At 43.3% G+C, this 8280-nt stretch overlaps 1 pseudogene; it reads left to right on the forward strand.

Annotated features, from left to right (window-relative positions):
• Positions 1–4370: 4370 nt before the first annotated feature.
• Positions 4371–7778, forward strand: LOC134485027 (sperm motility kinase Y-like; annotated as a pseudogene).
• The last annotated feature ends 502 nt before the right edge of the window (positions 7779–8280 follow it).

The raw sequence follows: 8280 nt of genomic DNA on the forward strand, positions 1-8280 counted from the left end.
GACTGATGAGAGTACATGAGAAGATGCCTGAATTCTGGAAAGCCCTGGGCCCCATGACCCACAGAAGCAGCAGCTTCTGATCACAGGTGATTTCAGGAACTGAAAATGCCTAATGTTCCTGTGTTGATTTGAATATGCTCAGCCCAGGGAGTGGGACTATTTGCAGATGAGCCCTCATTGGATAGGTGTAGCCTTGATTGAGGAAGTGTGTCACTGTTGATGTAACCCTTATGTTTCTTGTCCTAGCTGCATGAAAATCAGTTTTCTAGTAGCGGCCTTCAGATGATGATGTAGAACACCCAGCTCCTCCTGTGCCATGTCTGCCTAGATGCTGCCATGCTCCCACCTTGATGATAATGAACCAAACTGCTGAACTTGTAAGCCAAACCCAAAGCAGTGTTCTTCTTATAAGATTTGCATTGGTCATGGTGTCTGTTAATAGCAGGAAAACACTAAGTAAGTCACTTTCTACCACAGATTACGAGGTTAATTGAGTGATGTCATCACCTGAGGAGACATGGCCTCTTATTAAGGTTCTAATGTCCTAAGTAATTGCAGGCTCTCTTCTGGCCTAGGCATTGGCTATAATATTAATCTTCCCAGTGTCTTTTTCTCTGCAAACTATACATTTTGCATTTCTATTTGCCCCATTTGCTCTTTTTCATTGAAGTCCTATAACCTCAGTATAACAGAGGCCATACTGGGCTCTCTTCAAATTTACATCGAAGAAATTTGTTTATTACTTTTTAATTTAGCCTCACGTAGGTTTTTACGATGTGGGCGGAAGGAAGCCACATTTTTGTAAAAGCATCATACAAATTATCCCAGGCCAGTTACAAATATTATTGCCTTCTGAATCCCCTTGTCCTGGGCTTCCACATTCTGGATAGATCTTGGCACTCCTGACTCCAAATCTCCTGCCAGTATACCCCATTAAACTCTTCTTAGAGCACTGGGCCACTTCTAGTTCAAAGTTCTGAATTCTTGCATATATTCCAAAACACGTAACAAGCACAAACTGGCATGGTCAGGTATCACAGAGCAAGAGTCTGCTCTATTACATCCCCTTCTGCATTAGTTACCTTTGTATTTCTGTGACAGAAATGCCATGAGCACAGCAAACTATAAAACATGTAGGCGATTAGTGATCCTATTTCACAGACCACCTGTTACCACAGGTTAAGTTCCATGACTACAGGGCACAGTGGAAGGAGCAGGAAGCAGAGGACTCACATCTGGAATCACAAGTACAAAGCAGAGAGTGTACAGGGAGTGGTGCAGAGCACTAAAACCTCAAAGCCCAGCCCCACTGGCATTCTTTCTCCAGCAAGGGCACACCTCCTGAGTCTTCGCAAACAGAGTCACCAACTGGGAAAGGAGTACTCAAATGCCCGAGACAGTGGAGGATAGCTCATGCAAAATGTCATGATGATTCAGGAATTCGAATCAGTAACAGAGAGAACCTTCACTCTGGGTCAATGTGTGTTGCTGCAAAGCCAGCAAGCTGCTCTCCCTCCTCTTGAACATAAGATGTGGATTAAGTAAAAATGTAAACAAGCATCTCCATGGAAAATCAACATCCCTGTTAATCTGGTAATACTTATAGGATAACTCCAGAGGTGCAGGATACTGAAATCACAGAAGAAGCCAACACAAACTCAAACCCTTTAGTCAATAGGAATAAAAATACCACAGAAGCCAAAATGGGTAACGATATGGAGCAAACACTCACTCACTCAGTAGATAAAATTACACCTAGCCCTTACTCACAGACCTACTTCATAAACAATGTACATTCTGCTGGTACCTACTCAACACAATCCTAAATGCTGCAATCAAACCAAATGGTTTCTTACTTTGTTGAGTATGACTTAAAAACACTGAAGTACTCTGAAGGAGGATAATGGAATCTTCTCAGGGCCTGGGGAAGTTGGCTGAGGGAGTACAGATTAACAAAGCAACACAACCCAATTTTCCCACCAGCAAGCAATAACCGGCCTGATGTCAGTTTCCAATTCCTGAGGGTTTAAGAGAAGCCTACTGACTGGAAGGACTGAGGTAGGTGAGATTAAAGTACAGTTACACTGAATGCTCACTTGAGGAATGGGAAGGGTAGCAACTGGAAAGTGCTCTGTGTGTGTGTGTGTGTGTGTGTGTGTGTTTGTGTGTGTGTGTGTGTGTATGTTCCATGAGTGTGTTTGTGTGTGAGTGTGGTTGGGTTGTTGCTGTTGTGTGCTTAATTTGAGACAGAGTGTTACCACAAACTGAAGCTGTCCTAAAACTCACCCTGTACACAAGGGTGGTTTGGACAGTAAAGAGACCTTCTCTCTCATGAAAGGGGGATTAATGATGTGTAGCACAAGCTATGTGTGAATGTAAATTTCAAAATCTGAAGATTTTATAAATCTCCTTTGGCTTGCTTTAACAATGCTGGTGATTATAGCAATACATGGTACACTGAGGACAGAACAGAATATATAGTGTGAGCTTTAGAGATGGTTCAGAGGTGAAAGGAATAGCTGATGATCTGAGTTTAGTTCCAGAGGCACTGTTAATAATCAAACACAAATGTAGCCGACTTTTATCCTGTGTAAAAATCAGTCAGGGCATCCAGTCATCTAAAGTCTGGAAGCTGGGGAAGGGAACATGGAAAATGAATATCCTAGTAAGAGCACCATTGGAAGGGGAAGCCCTGGGTCCTGCTAAGACTGAACCCCCAGTGAACTAGATTGTTGGAGGGAGGGCCACAAGGGGGGGAGGATGGGGAGGAGGGAAGGGGATGTTTGCACGGAAACTGGGAAATGGAATACTGGAAATGTATATAAAAAATACTCAAGTTAATATACATATATATATACATATACATACATATATATATATATATATATATATATATATATATATATATTCACACTGAGGTCAACCCTAGATAGGGCATAGAGCAATCCACACATCATGGGATTCAACGGGGTGTTTTATGAAAGAGCTATTTCCCAGGAGCACACCTGTGTGTCAAGGCCTCCCTTCCAGCTAGGCCTTTGGAATCTCCAGTGCTAAACACTGTCTCTTCCTTTGCAGAAGTGAAACATAATAAAAATTCACACTTCACAGTACAGTGAATAGCAGTAATCGCGAAAGGTGTAAATAGAACCGATTAGTACCAGAGTATGTGGATTGATGTTATATGAAATGTGTGTGGATGCCGTGCAGTATCCTTTTCCATGTACCTACATACTGAGCAATGACCCTGTACAATTTCTCTCTAGACAGAACCATCTGGAATTCACTCACTGAGGGACTTATGCCCTGGAGTGGCAGCTACAGGTAGGACTTGTGCAACCATGTCACGAATCGAAGAGACAGAGGTGCATGGATTAAATGGAGAGAAGCAGATTGGAATGGTCGAGAGGCTAACCTGCCAACAACTCCAAACCCCCAGCAGGATGACAATGGAGAACAGCGAGCAGTTTCCCAGCCAGCCTCACTCTCCATAGCCAGACTTCTTCCAGTCCTTCCATTTTCCCAAGGAAAGAAAAGTTCAAAAAGCAGGGACAGGGAAAGAAAAACTGCTCTACTCCCAGGAGCCAAGGGCAAACCCCCTGGCACCTCCCTGTCTGAGCCCATAAGCAGAGACAGCCCAGTCCTGGGATCATCTCTAGAGGCTCAGGGACCCAGGCAGATGAGCCCTTGAATCACAAAGGGTTCCTCTACAGCATTCTATGGGTGTCAGTCCTGAGTCCCTGAGCCTGAGGTGCTCTGCACAGCTATTCAGAGAAGCCTTCTCCTGATCTCTGTACAAAGATCTCTGTGTTGGATGTCAGAGGAGAGTGTCCACCCAGCATGGGTTGGGGCTCTGGCCCTCTAATCTGTTGGTCCATGTTAACTTCTCCACAGAGAAAGCTTATGAGCTTTGCTGATGCATCCATTAGGCGTTTGGGGGATTCAAACTCAAGTCTCTGCCTAGTCCTGCAGCTTTGTCTCAGGTGTTTGATGATAACCTAGAGCCTTTCTGAGGACTTATGAGAACAGTGTCCTCTTGATGGGTCAGTTTAGAAACAGCTTTGTCTTTAAAAAAAGAAAACTATACCATCAGTTTGAGGCTAATCCTTCAGAATTCAAAGATAACGTAACACCCTGAGTGTAGACATGAGGACTTTAAAGCAGGATGCAGAGTAAACATTCAAAACAGAGAACTAGGGACAGCTAAACATCTTACAGGGTTTTATTTCTAACAGCCTAAAGTCTTTCCATAGCCCATAGAAGCCACGGTCTCAGAGTCCTTCCCAACCATGTTGACAGGTCCTATTGTGACCTCATGAGGAGCGATTGTGAGGCGGCCCAGCAAACACATATTAAGCTGTTGCCAGGCCTGGAATTCTTTGAGTGCTTTGAGAGGAGGTGTGGAGTGGAGCCCTCTGCGACTTGGTTGTATCTAGTGAGCTGTGTGTGGTTGTATCGAATTTTACTGTACTGTGTATATGTGTATGTATCAGTGTGTGTAAGAGAGTGTGTGTTGACAGATTGGCCTGTGTGTGAGTGCGTGTACATTTTTGCCTGTGTGTTTGTCAGTATATGTAGGAGTGTGTGAGTTTACAGGTTTGTATGTGTGTATGTGTTTGTATGTGTGTATGTCTTCTTGTGCGTACGTGTATCCCTGTGTGTATGTGTGTATGTGTCTGACGTGTGTTTTTCCAGCTTTGCTTGTGTGTAAGTATGCCTGTTTTGTGTGAATCTGGGTGTTTGTAAGAGTTTGTATGAGTATAAGTTCACTTCTGTGTATTTCTGTGTGTGTGCCTGTGTGTGTGCCTGTGCCTGTGTGAGTGCCTTTGTGTGTGTGTGTGTGTGTGTGTGTGTGACTGTGTGTGCACGTGCCCATCCCCTTTTGCCCCTTGTATCTATATTACCTGCACCTCAGTGCAAGAGAGTATAGAGGCCAGAAGTCACCCCGGCTGCTGTTCCTGAGGTAGGTTCTCAACCTTATTTTCAAGACAGGCTCTCTCACTGGCCTGCAGCTGCCCAAGTATCTGGGCTGGCTGACCAGTCGCTCCCAGGCATTTGGTATGCCAACCCCATAATATCAGTTTAAAGGCCTATGTAGATGGCTGGCTGCCTATTTCTTGATTGATTGATTTTTGGATGACTTCAAGAGAAAGAATTAGGTCACATATTGCCACGCCACTGGCTATTTCCTTATTGGGGTTTTGTTTTTTGTTTTATTTATTTATTTATTTATTTATTTATTTATTTATTTATTTATTTATTATGGATTGCTGGTTTCATTTTTTGGTGGTTTTTATGTTCTCACATGCTATATTACTGCTTTGATTATTTACGGTTCTGCAGTCGGATGATTAACTCTATCTCCATTTTCAATGTCCTGCGGTTTCATCCTTTTACATTATTTCTGTTTCTCTATTTATTGAGCACAAGCAATCATTGGCTTAGACTTGATACAAATTTGCCCTTTGTGACACTTTGACTCTTCGGCCTTTGTTTAAGGTTTACTATTCACTGATATTTAACTGCCTTATTCCTTGTGGTTGGTTAATTTTAATTTTCAGTATTTTGCTCTGGAGAGTTGTGGATTTTTGTGGATCACTAGGTCCTGAAATTCAATGGATTTTCCCTTAAGTGTTGGCTTTTTATATTTGTTTGTTTTGTCTTATACTAATTCTTCCTCCTCTCGTTTCTTTCATCTGTTTTTTTTTTCTTCAATGAACATCTATTCATAGTATTGACCATCTTTGGCCGCCCAATCCTATTGTAGTATGACGATTTTTATTTTCATCATTGCATTTAGTATGTGTGTGCTCTTGGCTTTCTCTTTTGGGGATGGTCATTTGGGTGGCTTTTACTTATGATTCTTCATATTTTCCCCCTTTTCATAATTTTACTCTATTTTTCTAGTCTAGTCTTTTCTTTGTTTTTATTTTTTTTCTTTTTCTTTTGTTTGTTTCTTTTAGGTTCCACATGTGTAATTTTAGCTCCTATATTGCTCCATCTTTTTCATTATTTGATTCCATTTTTGTTATTTTTAGGTAGCATTAGTACTGATAAAATGCCTACAGAGACTGAGGAGGAGTTACCAACCCCTACACCCGAGCCCAGTATCTCTGAGGAGGGCAACTTCCATTCCCAATACCAAGTATTGGGGACAATTGGGCAAGGGGGCAACGCCAAAGTCCTCCTGGCCCACCACCGGCTCACAGGAACCCCGGTGGCTGTCAAATTTCTGCAAAAGGACAAGCAGTGGTTCCAGCCAGCCATGATGGAAGCAAACATAATGAGAAAGATCAACCACCCCAACATAGTGTCTCTCATACAAGTTATTGAAAAGGAAACGAGAATATACCTCATAATGGAGCTGGTGGAAGGCCAAGAACTCTACCAGTACATCAGAGAGTCAGGGCACATAGAGGAGGATGAGGCCCGGCAAATATTTGAACAGATATTGTCAGCAGTGAGCTACTGCCATGGAAAGGGGATTGTTCACCGAGACCTCAAACTGGACAATATAATGATTGATAAAAACAAAAAGGTCAAAGTCATCGACTTTGGGCTTAGCACCCAATTTCAACCTGGAAAAATGCTAAACCACCACTGCGGCACGTACTCCTTTGGTTCCCCTGAACTCCTCCTTGGCCATCGGTATGACGGGCCGAAGAATGATATGTGGATTATAGGAGTGGTCTTGTACTGTATGGTAGTGGGAAAGCTCCCATTTGATTCAGTGATCATCCAAGAACTGCAAAGACAAGTAGTGGCAGGGGTATATCCTGCTCCCTGTGGGGTTTCAAAAGAACTGGAGGACCTCCTTAGTAAATTACTGAGGGTAAATCCCAACTTTAGACCAACAGCAAGAAAGGCGATGAAACACCCTTGGTTCAAAGAACACTGGACGGATTGATAGGTCCCTATGAAGAAATGCTTCCCCTCACACCAGACCCAGCCATTTTGGATGCCATGAAAAGCATTGGATTCCAAGCCTCTGTAGTAAAACACTATTTAAAACAAAGAAAATATAATGAGGAAATGGCAACTTATTTCTTTCTACAAAAGCAGGCTCTCCAGGGGGATGGCTGCACAGCCCAGGCACAGCAAGTGAGTCCCGTTGCAGCCCCATTTCCTAGCCTTGATCCTGCTGCTGCTTTTAGATTAGAACCAAAGAGGAGTGGAAGCCTGCCAGTCCTTGGCACCTTGAGGGTGTCATCCTCCCACGGTCACGTATCTCACTATGGCCAGAATGCTCATCCAAAAGGAGGCAAAAGATCCACTGTGGCTGGTCGTCTCAGGCCTCTACCGATGACACCTACACAGGACCACTATCACAAATGTGCCATGAGTGTCCCATGCATTCAAACAACAAGCATCTTCAGTGAGAAGAGTAGCAATAAGGAAATCAAAGAAGACAACCCACTCTCCCACACAGCCCCATTAGAGGATAAGCCCATCCCCAGCAGGGTCCGGCACAGAGGTTTTAAGGGGTGGACCAGGAATATAGCAAATGCCCTGATAAAGCTGTGTTGCTGCTTGCCAAGGAGAAAGAAACCTCGCCTGGGGCAGAACAGAATCTCCCCCCAGAAATGAGCCACAGGGAGAGTCCAGATAACAAGCAGCAGGCACAGCCCAGCTACCTTTGTGCTTTGTCCTTTTCAGTTTGCTCTATGCTGGTCCTTCCTCTGTCTCTGGTTTCCATTTTCCCCACAATTCTTACCTTGTATCTGCTCTAAGTTCTTTATGAGGTTTCCCCAACACCAAGCCTTCTCCCTCTTCTTGATTTCTCCTCTTCCCAGCAGGGACCCAATAGGATTGATGAGTTCCCCACTCTACAGAGTTTTCTAGTTGGCCCATCCCTTCAGATGGACTCCAGCTCCCCCTTAGGCCAATAGCTCCCACAGGGTGAGGACAAGAGGTTCATGGGCTCATGGCCTCCTCCAGGGGCTACTGATCTTTTCACAAGTGGTCAACAATCACAAGTGCTGCAGAACACAGTCTTATGTTTTCAAATGTAACATACCATTCCATTAAGCCTCAAAACTAATTAACAAGGTTTGTCATTGAATAAGTATCAACAACCTAGTTTGTTGGTTATAGTTGATGGTCAGAATCCTGCATGCATGCCTATTGTTTTTCATACTGGTTTTTTTTTCCTAAGACCTAGTGATCTATTGAATTTTATAGGTAGTAGTTCTAAATGGTTTGTTTCAAAGACCTCAACTGAGAAGTAGAAAAAAGAAGTTATAATATAGTAAGGAAAATCAAAGCCCCAAATGGTAAGCT

This window comes from Rattus norvegicus, chromosome 1, assembly GCF_036323735.1.
Source record: "Rattus norvegicus strain BN/NHsdMcwi chromosome 1, GRCr8, whole genome shotgun sequence".
In the NCBI taxonomy this organism is placed as follows: Eukaryota; Metazoa; Chordata; class Mammalia; order Rodentia; family Muridae; genus Rattus; species Rattus norvegicus.